The sequence below is a fragment of the Phasianus colchicus genome, chromosome 2, assembly GCF_987193195.1.
Source record: "Phasianus colchicus chromosome 2, bPhaCol1.hap1.1, whole genome shotgun sequence".
Taxonomy (NCBI): domain Eukaryota; kingdom Metazoa; phylum Chordata; class Aves; order Galliformes; family Phasianidae; genus Phasianus; species Phasianus colchicus.
The window spans coordinates 9,056,827-9,080,837 of record NC_143437.1 but is presented as its reverse complement, the minus strand read 5'-3'; the positions used below and the strand labels follow the sequence as shown (position 1 = coordinate 9,080,837).

General features: G+C 39.4%; 1 protein-coding gene and 1 long non-coding RNA gene across 4 annotated transcripts in view; one reads left to right on the top strand and one right to left on the bottom strand.

The window, feature by feature from the left end:
• KCNK12 (potassium two pore domain channel subfamily K member 12) overlaps positions 1 to 24,011 on the bottom strand; it is a 108,875-nt gene that overhangs the window by 77,676 nt on the left and 7,188 nt on the right. Inside the window, exons 2-4 of the transcript XR_016463906.1 lie at positions 20,464 to 20,556; positions 15,762 to 15,893; positions 9,908 to 10,055 (exon numbers count right to left, since the gene is read on the bottom strand). The gene's annotated coding sequence lies outside the window, so the exon portion shown is untranslated. The remainder of the gene's footprint in view (positions 1 to 9,907; positions 10,056 to 15,761; positions 15,894 to 20,463; positions 20,557 to 24,011) is intronic.
• On the top strand, positions 1,313 to 23,426 carry LOC116232513 (uncharacterized). Of its 3 annotated transcripts, none has more exons than XR_016463908.1 (4): positions 1,313 to 2,255; positions 19,919 to 20,010; positions 20,510 to 20,569; positions 23,218 to 23,426. It is a non-coding gene; the product is annotated as an uncharacterized LOC116232513 (long non-coding RNA). The 3 variants fall into 3 exon arrangements; XR_004167710.2 differs by having other exon boundaries at positions 1,314 to 2,255; positions 20,513 to 20,569; XR_016463907.1 differs by lacking the exons at positions 1,313 to 2,255; positions 19,919 to 20,010 and having other exon boundaries at positions 20,502 to 20,569.

Sequence of the window (24,011 nt, the reverse complement as noted above, 5' to 3'; positions counted from 1 at the left end):
GCATAGTTCTACCTTCAAACTAGTCAATAATCTTATGAAACTAAAGCTGTGATTAAGTAATGTAATTTAACCTTATTCATTACTTTGCTATTCATTACTTTTTCCTATTTTCACTAGATGTGATGTGTCACATTGAACCAAACACTCCATTGCATTACAGTGATTTTGGTTCTTTACAATCCCTCTGAAATAAAATAAATATAATGGTGGAGAAGGAAGACAAGCACATGGATTGCTTGGTTGGATTAGATCTTTTTTCCTTCTTCCACATCAGTATTGCAATCAGACCTGGCATTCTCCTTCTTGGACAGTGAATTATGTACCAACTGCCCACTGAGCAAACTGCTTAATATCAACTTCTCACCTTATCTTAATCAAGTGTTTTTTTCAATGAACCTAGTGCTCAACTTTCCCACATTTTACTAAATTTTCTTAATACATTTTATTAATCTGCGAAGATTTCCCGAAGACTGTATTCCCCTATGCTCATTGTCACAAATACGTGTATGAATGAATGGAAATCTTTTTTTTTCCCCCACAGTGCAGCTGTATATGCACACTGTAACACCCAGTCGTTCAGTGATGTGTTTTCTTTCTGTGTGGGTTTGCTCTGTGTGAACACGTATAGCCTTTCATCTTGGTACCTTGTATAGAATCTTCAGAATGAAAGGAATGTGAAGAAAACTGGCATGAACAAAGTACAAACTGTGGGCAATATTGGTGGTAGGTGGATAGTTGTACTTGATGATCTTAGGAATTCCAGATAATTGTCCCAGAATGAATACCCAGAAATCCCTTCAACAGATCTTTCTAACATCAACCACAAGCACACGTGTGCTGGCTGCTCATTTACAGGACCAGCAGATGCTCTTCTGTCTCTCATTTATTTTCTTCTTTCTACCGTTGAGCTGTTTGTCTGCTTTTCCTGCAGACTGGAACATGGTGAGTGATGGAATGAGCAAAATGTCTCCTTATGGAGGTAGTGTGCACTTCCCTTTGCATTGCTGAACCTTGTGGTATATACAGCTCTTGAATAGATAGTGCATTTTAATAAACTGTGTAGTATATGTGTCTTACTCCAATTACTGGAGGCAAGGTGATAAATATATAGGCTTAGGTAGCACTGGCAAAACAGGAAATGGCTGTGGGCTTTTGTGCAAGCCTTGAGAAAAAGAGTTTTGCGTATTTTCTTATGGCAAGATTTGAGGCAGAGTCCAAAACAGTCTCTCACAATATGCAGTCACCTTTTTTAATGCTTTCAGACTTCTCAGAGCATCTTATTAATTTATTCAGTCTGTTTTCCACAAGCTTTATGATTTGTTTCTTAAAAGACTATTTAATAAGCAATTTTTCTTTTTTTTTAATTGGCACTTTAGGTAAGTGATTCCAGTCAATCTAAATTTCCTAGGGAAGTTGCTTGAGGACAAATACAAAATAAACTTTCCAGTTAATACAAGTAGCCTATGTTGGTTAATTGTATTAGAGCAGAGTCACAGCATAAACTGCCCTTACTTGAGCATACACACTAATCTTCTCACTCCTCCCAGTCTTCATCTTCATCATCTTTATTCATCCTTTTCCATGCCTTATTTTCAACCAAAACACAAGTGGAACAAGGGCTTTCTATTAAGCACCTGTTGACATTTTTTTGACCCCTGTGACTTTTTGACATTTAGACCCACTTAATTTTTGACCCCCTTGACCATTTGAATTCTTGACAAATTGATCTTTTGAGCTTATAATTTTTTGACCCCTTGACCTTTAGACCCACTTGACCTTTGGACCATTTGACTTCTTAACACCTTGACCTTTGGACCTCTTAAATTTTTACCCTTTGACCTTCTCATTTTCTGACCTGTTGACCTTTTGACCTTTTAACTTTTCCACCTTCTGATGCCCTGACCTTTTGACTCTTCTATCCCTTTGGCCTTTAACTCCTTTGAACCCTGACTTTCTGATCTTTTGACTCCTCAACTTTTTTATCCTTTTGTCCTCTTGACCCTATTCTCCTTTTACCTCTTTACCCCTTGCTCTTTGATTTTTGACTCTATGGGAACTGTTAGGTTACAGCCTGAACCAGTGATTGATCACTGATGAAGAGGTTTGGCCAGCCCTGGGAGCACAGGTGCAAATAAAAACCTGGGTTCACTCCTCCCCAATCTCATATAAGGGCTGGCAGCAAAGAAGGAAGTATCTCTACTTGGAGGATTTTTCCTTGTGGGAGTTTTCTAGTGAGTTCTTATTTTGGAATGAGGGTAAGCTATTTTTTTTTTGTTACCAGCTTGGGATGAATACCTTTCTTGAGTTATCCTAAACCTGATCAGAGGCAACTGCATACCTCTCTTAGTCAATACATTGACCCCTTTAATTTTTTGACCCTTTGACTTCTTTACTCAGTAACATTTTGTCCTCCTGACCTTTCATCTTTTGACCCGTTGTGCTTTGATCTCTTAACTTCCTTGGCCTTTTCTCTTTTCAACCTTTTGAGGTTTAAACCCCATCAACAGTTTGACTCCCACTGACCTTATAAGTGATGCCATCAACAGTGCTTAGTCTAACTTCCAAAAGTGGGGTAAAACTTGTTCTGCAGAGACCCATTCTTGTTTTTGAATGGTGGGACGGGAGTGTGTGTACACAAAGGTGTCAGAAACAGCCTGGACAAGTTTCCCACTTCTGATGTGCTGAGAGGTTTTTAAATTTAAAAAAAACTAAATCATCAGTAAGGAGAGGAACTGATGGATCTTAAAGTGCTGTTCCAGCTATTGAGATTCCCTGAACAGACAGGCAGACTGCTTGTGGGGAAGCAGCTCTCCTAAATGTTATGCAGTTTAGCCTCCCCTCCTATTATACCTTTGTCATTCCATCCATTTCAAGTGAGACAGCCTTAAGACTTGTTTCTGATAGTTCAGCTTAGACAGCCTTTTATTTCTGGCACGTTTTCTTCCTCCTGTGGGAAGTGAAAGGGTGGTGTGATGGAGTTCAGCTGTCCACCACTGAAACCACTGTGGCGGGGTAGTGCATCCTGTGGTCACCTTGCTGTGATTTAATCCCTTCTTTCCTTCTGTTTTGGGCCATGCTGTTGCTCTGTGCCATTGGTGTGAGTGGGCAAACTTCCTTCTAAGCTCCACTGAACCACAGACACTACCACCTGTTCAAACTACTATAATATTGTCTGTTTACTATGTTTCTACTACAGTTTCTTACCTTATCTTGGTTCTCACATTAAATCTAGGTCTAAGAACCCCAGTTTTTCATGTAAGCTTTGGGAGATTAGAGGTCTGCTAGTTTCTTATTAGGTAGTGTATAATCAATGAATATACAGATGTTATAATTAAGAAATATACAAGAGAGTTTGGCTAAGCAGGTTATTACACAAAAAAAGAATAGATAGAAGGCTTACTCTTGTCCTGGGCTTGCTGGAAAATTTCAAAAGGAAGGATCTCTAGAAAGAGTAGTTCTTAAACGGGGGTTGAGGAAGCTGGAGCCATGCTCTACCCCTTCTGGCAGCACAGGTGAATTGCCTTCACCTGTGTTCCCAGGGCTGACTTGTTGCTTGCCTCAGGGATCAATCAGAGGTTGAGGCCGTGATTCAGCAGTTCCCATACAGGTAGCTTGTTTGATGTCTCTCTGACTTCATTTGTCTTTTCTGTTACGAAATATGATTTACTCTCACATCTTAGAGCTTGTAACTGATTTCATTTTACGCCTCTCGATTTTAATGACAATTTAAAGGATGCCTATATTTTTTTTACTCCCTGTGAACATACTGTTTCACAGTTTGCCTGATTGTTCAGCACCAAATATAGGCTGAAGATTGTGCTGTTTTCTCAGCAGCTGGCTGAGGTCCTGCATTCTGCATGCAAGACTTCTGTTGATACCTTTCTATTAATGGAATTACTGATGATTCCCTCACATTTGCAGAGGAAGGGGCCAGTCTCTGTGCAGTCTGATTTGACTACAGCGTTCCTTGGTTTGTGGCTGAGAGCTTTCATCCCCACTTTTTGGAATAAAATTTTTGGATCTATCATATTATTGAAACTTACCTATGTAGTAATAGGGGGTATGAACATGTTAAGGGCATGGTCAGTATATGGTGTTATAAACACACTACATGATTCCAGATTGGAAAGCACCTGCTTTATACTTCTGTCTTGTACAGTTAATTAGACACCAAATACTATTGACTAACTATCCTTAGCCTTGCAACCTGCTGTAAACGTGCTCTTATTAAGGAAATAAATTGCAAAATTGAAGTTATTTGAATACATGGAAATCCTCTTCTCAAAACATGCAGGTGCATGTACATCAACAAAATTATTACTGTTTAATGTTGAGGGCAAAGCCATCTATTTCTCTTTATAATTAATCATTTTGGTAGGTAGATAATAAAAGCAGCCCTCCTTCCTGCATGGTTTCTAACTAAAATTCTAGGTGTGGTCACACTTTAAAATGGGAAATGCTCCTCACTCCTAATGCTCTATTAGTAATTTCAAAGCGATGCATAATAATGTTAATAATAATGCGAAGATCAAGGACAGAATGATTTTTTTTTTTTTTTTTTTTTTTTTTTTTTTTTTGTTAGTCTAAGGGGGAAGGAGCGTTCCAGCAAATTGATTTCCTGTTAGGGATGAAGGGATGATCATAGAGCAAATTTAAAACAAAATACAAGAAAGCAAGGAAAATACCTTTTAAGCTAATAAATACATACAGTTATGCGTCCAGCATGAGTATTCTCTTCTGTAGTTCAAGCTAACTACTTATATTCATTGAGAAGAGACTTTTCCCTCTCTTTTATAGGCTACCTTTTATGTAGGACTGTATTATGTTCCTCATCTACCCTCCCCCTCTCATATTCCTGTTGGCTGCTAATAAATGCAGTTCATTCCTATCCTCTCTTGAATGCATCTCCATTACAGTTTTCCTAACTAAGGAATTGTGGGTTATGAAAATTTGGAATCTCTTATATTGTTTTAGAGCTCATTTTAGTAAACATACTCTTACATATATCCATACGTCTGTAGCATGCACACAAATATCTTTTTTCTTTAATGTTTTTCTATTTGGTTCAAGAAATGCTGAATGTGACAGCAGTTCTCATCTATGGCTTTTTCAGTAGCCTCACAAGATGAATTCTTCATTTTCAATGTATTTGTGAAAGACAAGCTGTTCAGCAAAGCAGTAAAATAATTTCTTCTGTGCAAACATTTGCTGCTGGTATTGAAACAAAAAATTCCTTGGGTTCCACTGCACTGAGAGACTTAATATCCTGTCACAGTTTCTCTTGTATTTAAAAATCAATGACTTGCATTTGCAGTCAGTTGTGCATCAGGGCAGGCTTGCCTGCGATTAATTCTTCGTAGCCTCCACCAGTTCTGGCTCCTTGCCTTTGTTTCTGATGATGATATGATTTTCTGGGTCTGAGACTTCAGGTAATTAAGAATAAGGTGGTTCTTAAGCTTTAATAATTGATTTATGTACTCCCACTAAACATTTCCTGCAGCTAATTGCCACTTTTCTCTGATATCTGCATAAATACATACCTCTACATCTCTATACAGAGATGTATTTATACGGATACTGTTAATTAAGTGTTGTGAAATGAGATGGACTTCACAAAGCTATCTGATTGCTGGGACTCATCCCCTTAGGCTGAAATAAATCCAGACTGAGGGAAAAGGTACAGACTTCTGCTTTGGATAGTGTTGTCCCACCAGCTGTTCTTTGGTCTGGCCAATGCTGGCTTCAAAGTAGCAGAAGGAAATGATATTCTCTCTCTTAGGTGAGAGAATAAATAATTTGGTCAAGCAGTGAAAACACTGAGTGTTGAGGCAAAGTAAATGCTGTGTCTTGTCTTGAATGGAGTCCAGTCATGCTGTGAAAATTGTTTCCAAACTACCTTAATTTAGCTCAGTTGTAGCCCACTGAGTTGGATTTCCCATTACCTTTTCCCATGTGGCTGAGATGCTGGTGGGCTGTGGCAGCAGCTCAGCACACCACTCAGCTGATGGCTCACATCCCAGGGGGATGGGGAGAAAATTAGAAAAAAAAAAAGGTAAAAATAATGATGACTGTAGAAGAACGTACAAAACAAGTGTGCACACATGCATCTTGGCCAGCTCCCTGGTATTCTTGCTCAGCACAGAATCAGAGTGGTTTGGGTTGAAGGAGACCCCAGTGATCATCTAGTTCCAACTCCTTGCTGCAAGCAGGGTTGCCAGCTGCTAGATCAAGCACTAGGTCAGGTTGCCCAGAGCCCGGTCTGACCTGGCCAGTATGACACCATGTGGTACAGGGTAGCCCGTGGCCAGTCTGGGTCAGCTGTGCTGGTGCTGGCCCCTCCCAGCTGCCTGCACAACCTTAATCTAATCAAGAAGATATGTCAGTGTGTGCTTAAATTAAGTAAAGCAAATCATAGATATACAGTTGAAGTTTCTTTAGCTACCTCCCTAAAGGGTTCCTTAATAGCTTTGTGGCAAAACAGAGGTCAGTAACAGCGTGGGAGAAGCAATGATCCCTTTGTAAAACATTGTTTTTCTCATGTTGTACTACAGGATTTAAGATGATGGATTATAGAAAATAACTTTAAAAAGAAAATCTATGGACAGTATGCTGCCAAGAGTAAAAAAAGAATTATGTACTGAGTAAAAGCACATAGAAGCATTATGTTGGAAAGCCCGTGGCTGAAGAATGGATGCCAATTCAGAAATGTCTGCACCTGCCTTACTCACAGTGAAGCAGGCTGGTCTGCAATGAAATAAACTCATCTCTGTGGAATCAACCTTGAGGCTGCCTACTTTAGCTGGAATTACATGAGGGCAGCTCTGAAATTAACATCTCCTGTTTTATGCTGTTGGCCCATGAAGTCAGGGGGTGGATATTGGTGGGATGGCAGCAGAGGCTGAACCTTCTCACCAATATCTCATTATATTTGTTGCTGCGTGACACATGGCAGCAGAGAGGCAGTCTGACATAATGGTGTCTGTTGTAGAAGTGTATATGGAGCAAAGGGCTGTCTTTGAATTCCTGTGTGGAAACAGTGGACCCAAGTGCTGTATCTATCCTTTTTTCTTGCTTCCAAAACCAGCAACCAATTTTGCTAATAACTTTAAAGAAGTCAGATATGCTGAAAAGCTACTTTTGACAGCTTTACAAATTTAAGTTTGCTCACTGTACAGTGAGCAAACACAAAATAGGGAAAGTTGGTCGCATCACTGGCTATTTTACAAGCTATTTTTGTCATTTCTTTGGTAACATTATGAAAACTATCTCCAAATATCTGACACATCCCTGTTACCTACATGAAGAGTTCATAGCATTCTGAAACTTACCTGCCAACAAGCTTTAAAAATAAGCAAAAACATTTCTGAAAGGTAAAATTTTCCTGGTCTGCACTTAAAATGCCTAAATAATTGCAGGACATCCTGGTGAGCAATTCCATCCTAATCTGCATTGCTGTTTAGCTTTTAGGATCTCATGAATGCTTGATAGAAGTTCTGATTCTCTTCCTTAACTTGCAGTGCAGTTTCATGGTTCTGCATTTTTGGGAGTTCTCTGTAGCTCTTAAGAGCTATTGATATCAGCAATGTGTGTTTAAACTTAGTAGTCACGTGCCTCCGGTTGCTCTAAAATTATGCAAGTTCCCTCCCACCACACAGTACTTCTTGAAATGAGTTTTCTGAAGAGTGCACTTTCTGTAATGGTTTGCTGTCTGCCCTGGTTCTGCTTGAATCTGATTTCTCCTGGGGAGAATGGGCAGTTGCCCTGTCAGTGGATATGGAATAGCACAGGTCACTTCATTTTGCTGTTTTCTTTCCTTTCTAGCAGTACAAAAGGATTGAAAATACCAATGAAACTGTTCTAAAAATATTTCCATTTTTGGGGGGAGCTTTTGGACTTCAGTGTTGCATCTGGATGGTAAAACATCATTCCCTGTACAAATCACAAGTATAAGAACTTGGCCAGTACTTTTACTGAATACTGCTGATTGGAAAATTCTTCTACAAGATACTTATAAATATAAAAATCTGTATTTTATGAAGCTGTATTTAACACTGTCTTCATGCATTAGTACATTTAATTTTTTATTTAGCAAACACAATTTTTTCCAGAGGAAAACAAATACATCTGTAACTCTCCTGGCACTGACTACTCAGTGTACTCTTGAGTGCCTTGTTACCGTTGTGTGAGTGATATGCTTCCTCCCCATCTACCTACAAAAAAAGTGGATTTCTTTTTGTTGGGCATAAAAAAGAGCACTTCTGGGGTTTATTTGCTTGTACTGGCAATATAGTTTTTAAAGAGCTCTTGTTGTAGGGATGCTTAGTGCTAAGATCACAGGATCACAGAATCATGGAATGGATTGGGCTGGAAGAGACCTTAAAGAATGTCAGGTTCTAACTGCCAGTGTTGGTTTATGATATATCCTACAAACATGCTTAAACAGCTACAAAGGAATTATCAGCCAGAACTATTGCTTCCTTGGCTTTAGATTTTTTTTAAATATGAAAAAGCCAAGCATGGTGCAGTTTCACAGCAAGGGATGTAGAGAACTGTACTTTCCTCAAAAACTGTACATGGCCTACATGCACATTGTTTTCTTCTGGAGTCCAGGTTACTGTGGAAAATGTCACTTCAGACAGAGCTTGCAGTGTGATAAAATAGCATTCATATAGACTCATGAGCCTGAACATATCATCTTCTTGGCTTAATATAGCAGTGAAATAAATATTTCCAAGGTTTTACTGGAGGAACAGATTGAAGACCAAGATAAAGAATGAGCATGTAGTGCCATTTATAGCATGCCTGAATTAAATTTCTTGTGTCTGAGCTGCCATTGGAACTGAATGTAGTAGGCTTAGATTGCCTTTGTCAACTGGGGAAAAGCTTGTGTCAGGTAGTGGCTGTTCATTTAGCCAGGCTGGGTTCTGCAATCAGCTCTCTGCAGCTGTTTCCTGAGCTCGTTGGTGTGTTTAAGGAACACACATTTGGTGCTCTGTGTGTGTGGAGGTGGCATATCTTCACACTCCTTGCTGAGGCTTAGCACTAAGCTTTACAGAGCAGTAGAAACAAAATCCCCTGACATAAGCAACCACCATTCTTCCAGGGGAGAGAATCAAATCAGAATTTCAAATCAATGTCTTGAAGTTCAGTCCCACAAAAAGGCTTGTGGCCAGGGATCCAGTAGCTCACAATGAAGAAATAAACAGCAGAAGAGGGAGTGCAAGGGAAGCAAACAGACCTGAGGCAGGTGGAGGAAAGAGGTGTGCATGTAAGGCATTGAAGGTGCTGTGATGGAGCAGGGTCTTCTCCCACCCAGCAAGAGAGCTCCCAGGAAGGAGCAGTGTCTGCTCTGAAAGATGCTGAGATTACTATAAAGGAAAAAAGGTGAACTGGGAGCTGAAGTGACTTAAGCCTATGATATTAGCAGTGCTGCAGCGCAGTTGCAGTGGTGTTCTGCCTGGGAAGGAAATTGGCCCTGAACAGAGACTCTCTGGAACGCATATTTCTACTCTGAATTGGATAAGATTCAGTATCCAAAAAGAAATGCTGAAAGGATAAATAGTGGGGGTGGGTTTCATTTTTCAGAGATGTGACAGGAAAACAATTCTCTTTTTCTAAGTAAGGGTTAGATCTCTTCTGCTTAGTACAGAACTTCAGTTTCAAAAGTTAATTCAGTAATCTGAATATACTGGCATCCCTCTTGTTCCTGAGAGCAGATGCAGAACTGCTTGTTTTATGCTTTCTGATGACAAAAATCATGTGGTGTTTTACTGGGGTGGGGGAGGATATATTCAGAGATGTTTTATTAACAAGTTCACATGGCTATATGACAAACATTGAAGTTTTAACCAGTTTTTGTCTCCAAATACTGTTACTATGGTATTGCTTAAATTGCTTTATTGTTTACCTGTTACTCTGAAGGAGGAAAACTACTTTTCTCATTTGATGCAATTGCTGGAGTTGTTTAGTCTACAAACATCCTCAGCCTTTGATACTCCTGAAATCCTCAGGGCTTCTGGATGTCCAGACAACCTGGAGTTAATTTTCACTTCCTCCTGGAACAGATTTAAAAATGCTGTCATATATAAATATATTATAGATGTATGAAGTTATGTGTATATATATTTATATTATACATGTATTTTTATCTGGAAACAAAACCACATATAATAACACAGCAAAAGTCCATGTGCTATAGCATGTTCACAGCTGGCTTTCTTTCTTGTTTGTGTATTGTAATGTAGATACATTGGAACAATTCTAGAAAAGTTATGGCAGGATTTTCTTTTTCTACAGCAAAAGCGTGAGCTACAGCAGCCCTCAGTCTAGTGTAGGTCGTTAGTTTCTTTTGGTTCAGTTCTGTCTATAACGAAAGCAATCTGTAACTCTGTATGCAACTCAATTTTTTTTAACCTAACTATAACTTCCTTTAAGTACTCATAAACTCCTTTAAGTACTCAATCTGTAGCATTGCTGACTATGAAATGTTTCCAGTGATCGGAACGTTTGTGCCTGTTCTCACTGGAGAGCATCCACACTGTACTTACGTCCCTGTGAATGACTCTGAGATGCAGAGACTGAGATCTGCTCAGTTAACTTGTATGTTAGTGTCCTTGCTCCTGTCTGTCTTATGCTTTGAACACACTGGAACCTCAAGGAAGCACAGGTTTTGTCCCTGCTCAGGACAAAACCACATCATAACTACGCTGTGGCTAAAGACATCCACATAGCATCTGCTGCTGGTACCTCTCAGCACTTGTACTGGGGACCAAAGGTTATCTAGCATCAGAATGCCTTGAGATTTTGCCATGCACGCACTTCCTGTCAGTTACCAAATAACAGCTGGTAGGCAGTTAGTGCCTTTCTGTGCATTATAAGCCTAAGTTCTTATAAAACATAAAATTCCAAATAGTCTGGCAGAATGCCAGTAACTGATGTGATGCTAAACAGACTAACCAGGGAAAGAAAAGAAGAAAATGAAAGTGTCTGTCAGGTAATGGAAAATATTTGTCTTGTATACGGTTTGAAGAAATGGAGGGATGAAAAACTTGTTTAGAAGTATTTTGTTTGCTGGGGAATCTAGTAAAAGGTTCCTCCAATAGAAGTGAGATCTGATGAGAAAAGCCACACATGAGATAAATTACTGTGCTGTTAGAGTAACGCTCCAGCAATATGGAGGATATTGCAGGAGTGATAGTTATTGGAAAAACTAATGATTGTAGTACACTATGGATGTAGGAAGAAACAGAAGAATTCTGCATAGTCTTGATTTGATGTAGACAGCCATGAATCCTGTTTTCCCACAGCTTAATATTACTGGCATTGTTTTGTCTTTTTCTGACTAATAATTCCTGCAGTTGCCACGTTCATTACAGATTTTTGTTTTTTCTGGTGAAATCTGTTGGTGGCATTTCCATGATGCAGGACAATGTGGAGACTCCTGATAGGCAATTTTTCTTCTTTTCCAGTTTTTCTTGTGATCTGTTTTCTTGAGCATAATGGGGGCTCACACTGCCCCAGTGAAGGGGAAAAATACCTTCGTAAGCCTTTCAAAAAAAGCTGTGTCTATTCAATACTGCTGCAGCTGTTTCTAAGAACGGAGTTCTCCAAGTCAGTCTAGTCAATAAACCAGAGACATACCCTTTACGTAGATTTGCTCTGAGTAGAGCAGAGATCAGCATTTGCACTCATGCATTGAATCTAGTCTTCTAGCTGAAGGAAATGCACTTTTCTAACTAAACTTCCCTAGGAAAATTCTCTTTGACTGATGCGTTGAATATGTCTACAAAGGGGAGGGAGTGAAAGTGCAAGGGGAGGGAGTGAAAGTGCAAGGGACCAAACTGTCCTGGGAAATGAATTTGACATATTGCAAAATAAATCCCAAATGACTTCAGCTGTCATTATGCTCAAGCCTTTTTTAATTAGCCTTTCTTCCAAAGTGTCCTATATACAGCCTTATACACAGATAGAAGTGCTTAAGCAGTTAGATATAGGCTGGGAGCCTGGAATAGCAGAATCTCAGTGGCTCAGCTATCTTTAGCTACTTACAGCAGCCTGATTTTACAACTCTTTGGCCACATAAAAACTCTTAATGGGTGTACAGATTCACATGGACTTATTGCACGAAGATTGCATTGCTCCTGTCCTAAATTGTCTGTTCTGCACTGCACTACCTGTAAATTAATGATAAATATAAGAAGTGATAGAATTGTGTGTCTTCAAGAGAAACTGATCTAAGTTCTTTGCCACAGGATTTAGTAAATCTTTTAGTTGAAGGTAGGATTATCATCTGTTGAGGCTCCAAGATCTTGGCTTGTACTGTTTCTAAAGATGCCTGAAGAATAGATACTCTCACCTTTCAGGTGCTTGATCAACTTCATTTGGCCTGATGATACAATGATCATGAATTTCAAAGCTAAAAATAGGCCTATCTTTTATCACCTAGTTCTCTGAAATAGATTATGATTCAGCGCTACCTGGTGACCTTTAAGTCGGGGTCTCTGCACGTTAAATGAACATACTGATTTGGAGACCTCTATAGTTTGAGGTTTTAAATGTTAGATGTTCAGATCTTTTATTTAAAGGAGTGTTAGGTGACATCATTCTTTTACAACAGGGCATACATGTGCCAACTGTGGAGCATAAAACCCTGATCCTGTTTTTTCACTTCAAATAATTTTATCCAAAATATTTACTTTTTACAGGATTACTTCATAATGTGTAAAGCTATTGAGGCATTAGAGCCTGCTTCCACTTGTACTGCCATAAAGCTAATTGTAATCAAGGAAAACTGATACGAGATCTGTGCCATCACAGCAAAGAATGACTATCAACTCTTGTCTACAATGACTGCTGCAACAAAGGAACTTGTCAGCATCTTGCTTTAAGTGCTTCTTCTATTTTTCATGGTTATTGAACCAACTTGCCAGCTATCACTAAGGCAGGGCATCAAAACATAAAGAATGTCTGGACATTCGGGGACCATTCACAAATGAGCACAATCCAGAGAAATCAGTAAAACTTTCCTAACATTTTTTTCTTAATTGACTATCAGTTGATATTGTTAAGTGCAGTCCTGCTAAGTCTGTTGTACTGCCTATCTGTTAGCAAAACTTGCCAAGCATCTCTTTCTGAATACATGTTCATCAGTGAATCAGTAATGCTTTGTGTATAATATAAACCACCTCAGAACAAGATCTAAGCAACTCTGAAATTAACAGTATTAATTAAAATTAACAATACCTGTAGAGTAGATTAGTAACTTTTCCATTTTAAATATGAAAGAGTCCATCTTTACTATATCATACAGAATAAAACAAGATCCTGAGCCTGCATTGCAAAGCCATTTCTTCTCAGAAGAGCTTTCTAGATGCCAAATTCATAAGCAAATCTAAAGCAATAAACAGAGCAGTCCAGTTCTGTTACTTGCTTTGGTGGGATCTGAGGGGCTGTATACATCCATTTGCCTAGAGAGCTGTGGGTGACCTGTCCCTGGAGTTGCCCAAGGGCAGGTTGGGTGGGTCCTGGGCAGCCTGAGTGGGGGGGGGAAAGCCCTGCCCATGGCAGAGGTTGGTGCTGGGGGAGCTGTGAGGTCCCTTTCAACCCAAACCATCCTCTGATTCTATGATTTGAGTTTTACCCTGAAATTAAATACAAACTTCTTCAATGTATTGTTTACTGATTAGCATAATGCAGTTGTGGGAAAACAGTCACTCCTACATATGTACTGGATGGAAGTAACTCATTTGCTTAAAAGTAGCCTTTGCCTGCCTTGTGTGTCTTCATCTTTTAGCTGCGTAGACGTTATAGTCAATGATGTAATTGCTACAGTATGGAAAAATACAGTTAGAGGCACTTCTAACAAGCTGGATTTAGCTTGCCCTATTTACTGAGGCAAAGGAACAAAGAAACAAACAGAAAAGGTTGTGGTGTCTTGTGCCTCTTTTCAGAGCTCTGTGATTCATATGTCAGTGTCATCTTCCCTGATGTGACATACCTAACTCCTTACTTTATCCAGAGGGATTTAGGAGACAAGCAAAGAGCTTGTTGTAGCAGCCAGTGCTCCATCACACAGCAGCACTGCTGCTATCAAAGGTCAGTGCTGCTTTGAGAAGAAGTTCCATAAGTGAAGTCTGAAGAAAACTATTATCTCTGAAGATTTTTTTAATAGTAACAATACAAAATTATTATAGTAATAAACATTAATACAGTAATAATAATATATAATATGTACTATTATATGCTATATAATATATAGTAATATTATAGTAATTCAGTAACAAAAAAGTACTGTGTACTCATGCAGCAGAATGGGGAGACAAAGAGTAATCTAATACAGATGTGACATGTGCAGCACATGACTGTCAAGGTATATGCCCATATATGACTGAATACAGAAATAAAATAATGTGTTAAAGAAAGGTAGATGCATAAGATCATGACTATATCAAAGAAATGATAATAGGGAAATAACCTATTTGGTACAGTTCTGCCTTGCCCAATTCTCATGGCAGTATTTCAAGTAGGGTTTGGAAATTTGTGGACAGAAAGTTCTGCATCAACACAGTTTCAGGGTCAGAGTGGTACCGTTAGAGTGCCAGTCCTCTCATTATTTTAATTGAGGTTATAAAACAGCTCAAACTCTAAATGGAATTTGGTTGTGATTGTAATGCCCTGTCTCAATTTAAATAAGATAAAATGCTTGTTTGTTGGCTGCTTCGTGAGTTGTTTTTCTGAGCATTCTACCCAGGGGAGCCCCAGGTCTCTATCTTGTTCCTCAGATAGTTTCTGATCCCACAACTGCCAGTTGGCCCACCTAATACAAAGTGGATGTGTCTGCCCATAATGATTGCTTCTATGTGCTAAGCTAGTAACTGTGATCATTTACAAGCTCTCCCATTTCTTGAACCATGAACACCCAGGCATCATGAAACAGCTGGGCAAGAAGATGAAAAGAAGGTTCCATTGCCTTAGGCTCCATCCAGTTGTGTCCCTCAACCCATCCATGGAATGAGCTTGAGTGTGTGTGGAAGCAAGGGAAAAAGCAATGCCAAGTGTCAGCAGTGCAGGCTGAGTATGCCACAGCCACCCTGCTTTCTCCTGCAGTGAGGAGATGGGAGAATGTATGTTATTTAGGCACAGGACGTGACTGTGGGAAAGATATGGTACTTCCATATCATCTTCTTTACTCACTTCTCCCTCCCTCCTTCTGGTCCCCAGCTGTTCCCACTTTTCTGCTGCCTTTGCTGCTTCATCAGTCTGCTGGATGGGCAACAGCAGGAGTTACAGGCATTCTAACAGATCTACCTCCTCCTAATACTCAGCTCCTGCGTATGCACTGTGCATACCTTCCTCACTCTGCTTTGGATGTGGCCCTACCACTTGCCTACCTAGGGGAAAGCAGGAGGACTTCGATGTGCAGGTGGTGAGGACCCAAGTGAGAACTGGCCTGGGGTACAGTAAACGTGCTGGATCCTCCTGGCTGGCAGGAGCAGCGTAGGCAGTCCCATAGGTGAGCTCTGTCTGAATCGAGCTCAAGAAGCACTTGAAAAGCTGTCAAACTGCCATACAGATAGCACAATGTATTTCCCTATAGTCAGGCTCTAGCAGACAAGCAGAGTGAGCCTGAAGGCAGAAACCTCCATCCCAGAGCAACAGCCAGCACTTATTAGCGTTTTACTAAGAATGAAGTTGGCAGGGCCAGAGAGGTATACTGTTAAAAATATTTTTGGCAGTTAGCAGGAGAAAATACTCAAACCTACCTGACTCAGCACTTCTTGGCCGTACAGCCTTACAGTAGCAGGAGGGTCACAGCTGGCATCTGTTGGAATCACCTTCTGTGAGCCCTCCAGTAAATCCACACCTGTGGGTTCTGCACTGAATCCTGTTCGGTCCTGGAAAAAAATCATGGAAAGAGAAAATAGAACCATTCTTCCTGCACAGGAAATCACTGTGTTGAAGCAAACTCATGCAGACTCAGTGCGATACCTCACTGACCTCAGCTTCTGCATAGGAGACCTGTCAGGCTGAAGGCTGGTGAGAGAGAACATCACTTTTTCTTTTTACTACAGTTTCTAAGTGTTTTCTTCTTTCCTTGGAAAGATATATTTAATGTACTGAATTGCATCTGTGAAGTATGTCCTTGGAAAGACACAAGGCAACCAAGTATTACATTGCAATTACATTTTAACTATCAAAGTAATTTTTCAAATTTCCTAAAAGGTCCCAACAGTCCTTCAGTTTCTTTGTGAAGATGTGAGGTAGGTTAGCTTTGTGTAAGATGTTTTGGATTTTTTTAATTAGAAAAGAAAAAGCAACACCTGATAATCAGTAGAAAATACAAAAAGGGTGGGAACTTGGAAGAGGAAGCAGATGTGGAACAGAGGCTGGGGAGTGGGGCGGGGGCATGTGTATTTGCTGTTAGGGATAATATTGTCTCCTAGAAAAGGAAAAGCATGCAGGACCTGCAGAACTTCTGTTGCTCTGTGTTTGTGCGTGATGTCTCTTACATAACTAACTACATTTACCTCCTCAGCATGGTAAAATACTTGAACATCTTACAATTTGTTATTTGCTTGCTTTCCTCCTCCCCCCCCCCCCCCCCCCGTTATTTATTTCCATCATACATCCAACTACATCCAAATAGGAAATCCTGCTTTATCACGATGCTGTGCAATTTTTCTTCAGAGAATATTAGCCTAGCAAATCCATCCAGTGAGGGCTTCCTTCTGACTGGTGAAATCTTCACAAGGACACAATCTTACCACAAAAAAAAAAAAAACCCTTGCTCCAAACATTCCCTAGTATAAAATGCAGCCTTTAAGGTACATGACTGGACTCAGTGGTTCAGTAATTTGTGTTACCTGCATTGTTTCCTTGCTCTGGCATGTAGATTGGATAATAACTGTGTCTCCCAATTATTTTTGCAAAAGTAGAGCAGCATATCTTGACCCATATTATGAGTTAAGTTCTTAAAAGGCCTAGACAGTAATTCCTTCTTAGCAGAGAGCAAAATAGCACCATCAGAGGTTTACTGTAGATGAAAATTGTTTCTTTAAAGCTTCTTCTACAAATGCAAAGCTGACACAATGCAACGCACAAGGGAGATTTTACCCAGGTTTGTAATCTCTACTCCTCAGATGACTTACAATAATGTTAGCTCTTAGGCTCGTACTGCTGCTCCTCTGTGGCAACATTTAGGGAATATTGTAAATCCTTCAGTAATTTTACAACCATGATTATATAATACACTTCTCTGGGGCTTCAACTCACAGTACCATATGATTATATCAGAATCCAAGTTTCCATAAGAAAGAAATAGGTAAGCTTCTTGTCTTTGTGAATAGCTTTAAAGGAAGAAGAAACTCTTTAAATATGAAATTGATGGAATGTGGTATGTCTGGGAGACTGAAATGTGCCCTAAAGAGCATGAACTCCAAAATACGTTTTCATCTGGCATTCATCTCTGAATCCAGGGTCCCAGTGAAGCTATGACAACCAGCCTTGCAGAAACAATGACAAGTCAGGAACTGCGGCATGCACTACAGACTCACTGAGTCAATGTGCCTGCAAATTAAAATGTTTAATGCTGTTACAAGTTATCCTGCTACTCTTGCCTCCTCTCTTATAAAGCAAAAAGGTTCCCTTTTTCTCCTGTTGCTTTCACTGGATAAGTAGGACTGCAACAAAAGGCTGTGAGTAGAGAACAATGGGAGCTTGCTGGCAATACATACTGGCTCTGAATTCTTACTCCAGCCATTCTGTACTGTGAATGCTGTGTAGCAAGGGGATGTAAAAATTGAGCTAATACAAAGTAATGTTGAACATTCATCAATGTTGCATAGCTTGATAAAGTACTATTTTTTGTGTGTGTGTAAAGAGCCCTAGAAATACACAGAGGGATAAGGGAAAGAGCTGAATCTGTCAGAAAGCCGTTTAGCAGTTAAGTAGTTAGAGCTAGAAGCAGAAAATAGCTGGGACTCTGTAGAAAACCAGAATTAATAAAGTCTATTATTCCCTTTGGGCTAAAATGTTATCAGCCTGCTTTACTCTCAGTTTATAAAACTGGCTTGTTTCCATCTTCTGATTGCATTTATGTGCTCTAACTGGAGGCATCATCTGGCCTTTGATATTGGTTGCTATTTTCCACTGTTATCATGGAAGTGTTTTTGCCATTAGTGAAGGCTCTGAGCTTGCTTTCCTCTTTGGGCAAAGCTGTTTTAATTGACTGGCTGCTAATGAGCTAACAGTAGTTGGTTTGAGTATTTGTAATTGGACAGTGTGCTCTCAAGGGACTAAACCAATGCCCATTACTGGTTTATCAGAAGTCACTATTGCATGTCACTGACTGAGGGCTCTGTCCCATCCTGAACTTTCAGCATACTCTTGGCTTGCAGATTAAAGAAAACCTCAATGGGGTTTTAAAAGAAAATAGAATCAAAAGTAGTCATGATAACGCTTACAAAGCTTACAAATGTGAAGCGAATTAAATGTGTGTTTATGCATTTCTACTTATTTTTGCTTCCTTCTCATTAGCTCCATTTTTGTGGTTACTATTTCTGAAGAAGGGGAGTTTAAAGAAGAGACAGGCGCTCAGAATTTTATTTTAAGTAATGAAGAGAATAAATTGACAAACAGTAAATGTCTTTCTGCTTGCTTACATCAAGTAGAAAGGGGGGAATCGGAAGCACAGGCCTCGAACAGATTCCCTGCTGCGTCTCCAGCACCAGCTGTTGGAGCTGCTCCTCTCCTGCCTCCCCAGTGTTAGGAACTCTCAGTATTGGAGGGCATTGCTGACCGTGCAGGTCTGTTGTGGTAGCTGAGGCATTTGGCTTTACTGAGTCATTCAGTGTGCTGCCAACGGCTCTGAAGCCAATAATACTGCATCTATCCCAGGGCTGGCTGCTGACTGCAACCCTAGTAACCCAGCTCAACTGCCAAGGGAGCATTTCAGAGCAATGGATCTCTGTAAGCCCAGTGACGCTAGGTGTTCACTGCTGTGACTAAGGGGAGAATGTGAATCATAGAAAGTGTTTTAAAAAAACAAAAAACAGGTGGTGCATCAGTTTGGAGGAACAGGAAAACTGCACTGCTTCTCAATGGAGCTACAGTGATCTATCTACAGCAGGTTTTGAGGGCACTTGGAAACGAAATGAATGCAATATGCAGTTGTTTGCTCATAAGTGAGGAGCTTTTGGTAATGATCTGTGCTGTAGAGGCTGGTGAGTCTCTAAGTATAATCTGGGGACAAGGTTTTGGTTTTTTTTGTTTTTTTTTTAAATTTTTCATGCTCTAAGAGGAACTCCTCAGTGCTTTTGCTCATAAATACTTCCATCCTAAGCTGTAGCTCCATTCAGCCAAGTAATCCTGGCTTGTGTCTGCCCGAGCGTGGATGTCACAGCCTTGTGAACAGAGAAATCCCTCACTTCACTCAGCACAGTGTGAATGAGGGTGCTGTGCTGAGTCACAGAGGGAGAGTGAAGGAGGAAGCCTTATAGCTGTGATGTTCTCAGTGGTACCTGTTTCTGTGGGGAAGCAATGAAACTGCAAGAGGGCACTTACCATCAAGTCAGTTCTTCCCACAGAAATCCCATAATTCCAACCTTGTGAATGGAACAAAGAGACTGTCAGACTATCTTGGGAGCACCCTGTGGCTGCGGAGTTTGACTTCCAGCTCCATAAATTTCACAAAATGCCTTACAGTGGAAAGGCAAGGCATGTTAGATGTTCAAGCCTTTGGCGTGTATTTTTCATCATAAACTCTAGTATTTTTCCATAGTTTTCTACAAGCCTGTGGGACCAGATCTTCTTGCACACAAGTTGAAAGCTGTGGGTTTGCTGCGGTCCCTCATGGTGGCCTGGCTGTGCTATCCATACTGCTCTCAGGATTCGATCTGATGGTGGTTTTTTACTATTCCAGCTGCTGCTGAATTTTGAGCCAGCGACTTCAGTGACCTCCCAGTGATGATTACAAGAAACCTTTTCTGAATACTCAGCCACATTCAACATCATGTAAGTGTGACTATAAGACCTCTAACATATGCAGCTAGACTTCTAGCTGCACTGAAGTGCATCTGGCACCTTCCTAACTCCTCATCATTTCCTCATCATCAATGCATCTTTTGACAACTAATTTCCAGACTTCAAGATTTTACTGACTCCTGCCTTTTGCAGATCACTGGTGAAAACGTCAGGTGAAACCAATCTGACATTCAGACATTACTGTTGACCCTTCACCACCTTGAAAAGTGACAGTTACACCTTTACTTTTGCTCCTTATTCTACAGTGAGGCCATAAAATGACTTATCCTCCAATCCTGTGGAAATTTAATTTCTTAATAGTTTTTGGAGATGAGTATTTTTGAAGAACTTTTGAAAAGCCAACTGTACGATGTCTGCCAGCAATCTTTCCTATAATTTGTGAAGTCCCCCTTGCCCTTCTAAATCATCAGCATATCAACTTACCATATGAAAACTCAGAAGCATCTCTAACTCATATGCTTTTCCTCAGCAGCTTTGTGCAGGAGGTAGTCCAGGTTCCCATTCCATGTAATATATCTGCCAACAGAAAGTAAGTAATAGAACCTAATTCAAGATGCATTTTGTATATCAGTAATCCAGAGCACTTTCTAAGATGGTAGATTAATAAATAAATACAGAAGCTAAACAAATACTTAATTTGTAACAGCTGATTATTTTAGGTCTACTCAAAAGAAAATTTTGTGATTTCATCAAAATAGAAAATAACAATGATTGTAAGTCAAACTAAATTTTCTTGAAATTATATCATTAGTTTTCCATGTTCTATCATGTCATCTTAAATAGTTAACTTGATTTTAAATAAAGCATTATTTTAAAATGGAAAAAAAAAAAAAAAAGTGATACTTCTCATTATGAAGCATTATGTTAAAACAATCTTCACATCTTCAGGATTTTTCTATATTTGTGGCTGAAATTTACTGGCCAAACTCCTATATGTATTTGCGAGGTGGAGCATTTGATCCCAAACTGTATTATCCACAAATGAATTAATTGTATGAAATGGTTCAACTAAATTTATATTTAAATCTCTCAGTGCTCAACTTTAAACAATATTAGATATACTGCAGAATCACGTATACTTGACTGCATATGGAAATAGAATACTGCAAATGAATGCACAGAGAATAAATCAAATGCACATGTAAGTCTTGTTTGAGAGTAATTCGCACTTCTTCCTCCCGAAACTATGTAAAATCAGACTTGGAAACTGCTTTCTTCTCACATGCTTACTGACATATCGCTCACACTGTTTCCATACTCTGAAGCTGATGCAAATGAAAATCTAACCAGTTAATTTGCAGTAATCCTCTTTTAGATATCAATCTTCTTAAAAGCAGGATTGTTGTGTGAGAGTAAATCTGGTAGGAAACCATCAGCTCTTTATGGATTCCTTTTTCAAAAGACCAATGCAAATAGAGATGTGACCAGGTGCCTCATGGACATTTACATGCCAGTGATGCACTCTTCTGAATTTAATGATGCGCTATTGACGTGCTGCCTTGCAAACCAAAGGAATATCAGTCAGAGAGTTTCTCCCAGTTTCATTTCTTTTGTTAACTTGCTGCTGTATTTCAAAATGAATAATCACTTAACTGTCTAGTTTTTACTTAATAGAACTATTTTTGCTGTTGGTAAGGGAGCTCTGATTTACCTCTCAGAATCTTAGAGAGATGTTGAACAGAACAAATATTAAAAAAAAGAATCTTCAATATTAAAAAATATTACTTCTGCTGCTCTGGGAAAGGCAAAGTAAAATGCAGTCACTCTAGCTAGATCCTGTAGTCTGAATACTTTATGTAGGAGAGTAAAAAGAAGAATAATTTGCAACATTTTGTAGAAGATCTTAAAATTATAGCGGCTTTCTAACAGTAATTTATTGTAAAAGGGGTGTAACATAAAGCTAGTAATGACTTTAAAATAATAAGAGTGTCATGAGAGCATAAGCAAACACATTATGTTCTGGCACTGCATGGTGGCTTCGAGTAACTTGAAGTTCTTCATTTACACACATGTAATTGTATACAAGGTGGTATATCATTTTGTTGGTTTTGTTGCACTGCTTAAAATATATATTTTTTTATTTTCCCTTAGAAAGTAGAATAGTCATTCTGGGCCCAAGTGATCTAACTTGCAAAAATGACAAGAAAGCTGAAGTAATCTGTGGAATGAATCTAACATTAGGAAAACCCATTTCCTGTAGGCCTTGGATAGTGATACAAATTAGTCCATGCTGTTCATAAAGCAAAAGTAAAAAGTGAACAGCGATGACATAAAATATTATTAAAATAATATTGAAAAATTATAAAGTGTTGAGGAAATAACATTTGGAAGCCTGTTTTTAAAAAACACCGATTTCCAGGCAGTAAAACAAACTCTAGGAAAACTGCTTCAGGTATGACTTAAAAACATGTGAGCGATGTATGTAAGCTTTATCTATGTCCTGAAATGAGTGGGAAGACTTCACTAAAGCCCTCTGAGAACGCACAGATATGAGAAAGCACAACATGACCTGTCTTAAAAATCCTTTGACCTTTAGAAAGGTCTTTAGAAATCTGACTCTTGGTTTGTTGGTTTTTTTTCCTCTGAAAATGATCCTAATTCTATCAGGTTAGGATTCAGCAGCAGACAAAATAGCTTTTTATTTGCTTGGTCTGTTGTATCAGAGCCATGATCAGGATTATATTAACATCTCTTGGGTACGTTCAAAGACCACCTCATGGTGGTGCTAATCCTTTAGCAGCTGCAGTTAGAAACTGTTTCTCTGATTAGGTTATTTATTTCAATTTATCTTATGCATAAAGAACACAGAGCTATCCAGTATCCTAGCAAACAACACTGTATTAATGGGAGACTTACAAATAATCGTTAGCAGGAAACCAATATAAAGCATGTTATATTCTCACAATTATAGCTTTCTCTTTGATGCTTTGGTCAAGGCAGAACGTATATTTAGGTAAACTTTACATTGCTAGAAAACAGTTGAAAACATATCTACTCTGGTGGATGAGCCAAAGTGGCCCACAACCATCTAACAGAGCAAAGGGGTCCTGTGCACTGACTTTCTCTTTCATTATTTCTCTTATTTGGACAGCTCTGATTTTTGCAATCAGTGAAATAACAAGGTCCTTTGTAGCAATGGAGGAGGCCTGAACATTCAGCATGCGTTTTTCTTTCTAGAGATAATTTGCTACCCAGGCATGAGTGAATGTTTGCTTCCTGAGACATGTTAACTGAGGAGGAAGGCTAAGTGCATTATGGACAGTGGATTACAGATGGCAATGATGGGGGGCTCCCTCTACTGCAGCAAGCAGGATGGTTTTGCTGATCCCCACCAGTATTCTGTACTTTGGCTATGAAAGAAAAATAAAAAGTCTTTTAAAGTAAAACCAAGCCCATAGTAAATAAATTTGTCTCACTTAGAAATAGCTTCATAATTTGCTAGAGTAAGTCATGGAGATGTACTTTGTTTCAGATAGTAGAGCTGGTAAAAGGGCAAAGGGATTGATGTGCAGTTGGAGACTTGCAGCTGCTTCTAGGGCACAGGCTGCTGGTGGGGCTGACAGCTGAGGTGCTTCTTCAGAATGGCTCCAGATGCAGTCCCAGTGCAGATACAGCCACACTTTTCTTTAGGTTTCTTTTTCTCCAGCTCTCACTGATTTCTTGCCTCCTTTTCAACCATTTTTCTTTTTCTCTCCCACTCTGATCCTTGTCTTCTCCTTTTGTCTTTTCCTCATCTAATTATATTGGGCTAGTATTCCCTTTTTTATCTTGTTTGTCTGACCTCTTATTGTTAACCACTCTGACCATTTATTAACCAATCACTTGTAGAGAAACAGTTGGTTTTCTTCTTTCCCCTTTTCCCTGACAATAATCTGGAGCATGGTCACAAAATCCTTAACGTGTCAAAAAATGCACAGCTTTGTGTTTCTGCATGCAATGAGACTCAGTGTGACTATCATTCCTCAGTTTGC